The following is a 1,636-nucleotide window of genomic DNA, read 5'->3' as shown; positions in this document are numbered from 1 at the left end:
CACATGTGCCGTCAGGCTTATCTCGGGGAATCTGTGATTGATTTCCTTTGAATAGCTACGTATGTACTTTTGTGATAGTTTGTCTTAAGGTTTTCTGAGCTAAGCAGCCTTCTTGGAATGTTGTTGTGTCTGGATGTACTTAATTTATGGCTCCCTTAAAGGCTTGAAGGCAATACATAAGGCAGTAGTTTAGTTACAAGAGAATATTGTGGTCCTATATACACCAATCCTCTTTAACGTTTTATGTACAGTGTAATCGTTGCTCATCATAGCATCATTATTGACACATGAGAGTTATCTAGATCTTTTTCTTTAACCCAGCAATCAATTCACAAACACAATACAAATTCATAGCACTTTTGAGCATAGAATCTCAGAGCGTTGGCGCACTATAGCCAGTGTTGCCTTTTTGGGCATTAAACACTGCCAACAATAAAATAATAACAACAAGAGCATTGTTCAACTTTCATGAAAAGAAACGTCAACTATGCTAGAGAAATATGAGGGGTAGAAGCATATGAATAATATTTGTTTATTATGCTGGTACTGAAATAAAAATGTAGAGAAATAAGCTGAAAAGAAAAAGAATAAGAAACTAAAAGTAATGAAAAAAAAATGCGGGAACTTTTCACGAAGTCGCACAAAGCTTGGTACAACGAAGCTAATCGATCCTCAGTTCTCTAGGTTAACGCCAGTTGCTGCTATGTTGTAACTTTCTCGCCGCCTCCCTGGCATTTTCTTGTTGAGCGAAGTCAGGATCGGCTCATCACTGCCTATTCGCGGATGCTTCCCCGGCCAAGTTGGCTGGATCGGCTCATTGCCGCTGTTGCTGTTGCCGTCAACCGACACGTCTAGCTTCGAGATGCGCAGCTTCCTCCTTGGGAGTGCGCACTTTCTTAGGACGCCCCATGATTGTCTGGGCAGTGCAGCCCTTTATAGCTGCGCCCAAAGCTGTTACATGGCTGGTTGCTTGGTAACATGATGCGAGGCTAGGCTATGCACTGCAGAGCGGAAGTTGTGCTCGATGTCTCTGTCGGTGGGCGTGGCTTAGTTACTGCGCATGCGCGGCTTGGCGAAGTTATGGCAGGTGTTGCCCAGCTGTGGCACGGCTGGTTGCTAGGCAACACGAGACGAGGTTTTTGGGTCACGACAGACATTTTACGCCGAGCTATAACAGCCTCGCTGTTATTAGTGGTAACATCCGTTTGATTATGAAAAGAAAGAGTGCTAGAATACTTAAAATGTGTGCTAACAGCAGGCTGTGTTGGGTATGACCTGATGAGAGGTAGAGCAAATACTATTCTCTTGTGAATGATGATATTGGGCAGTTGTTGCAATTGGAAAGAGGCGCAGTTGCACACAAGGCTGTGCTATGGGGAAAGGCATCCCACAGGGCTCTCGCTCCTGGAAACGAAAAAGAAAAGGCCATTGCCAATATGCATCCACGCACACGCACTGTGTAGGTGATCACAATCGAGACAAGAGAATGACTTTGGCAGTCTCTCCTGTCCTCCTGCTTCTGAAGCCCCTGAATGCCTTGATTGCAAATTGCAGAGGAAAGGGTGGAATAAGCAAAGGTGAGCAATAAAACAGTCGGAACGAACAGACAACAGATCATCAATGTGATCTGCGTGCC

The sequence above is a fragment of the Rhipicephalus sanguineus genome, chromosome 3, assembly GCF_013339695.2.
Source record: "Rhipicephalus sanguineus isolate Rsan-2018 chromosome 3, BIME_Rsan_1.4, whole genome shotgun sequence".
Classification (NCBI taxonomy): Eukaryota; Metazoa; Arthropoda; class Arachnida; order Ixodida; family Ixodidae; genus Rhipicephalus; species Rhipicephalus sanguineus.
This window is presented reverse-complemented; position numbering follows the sequence as displayed.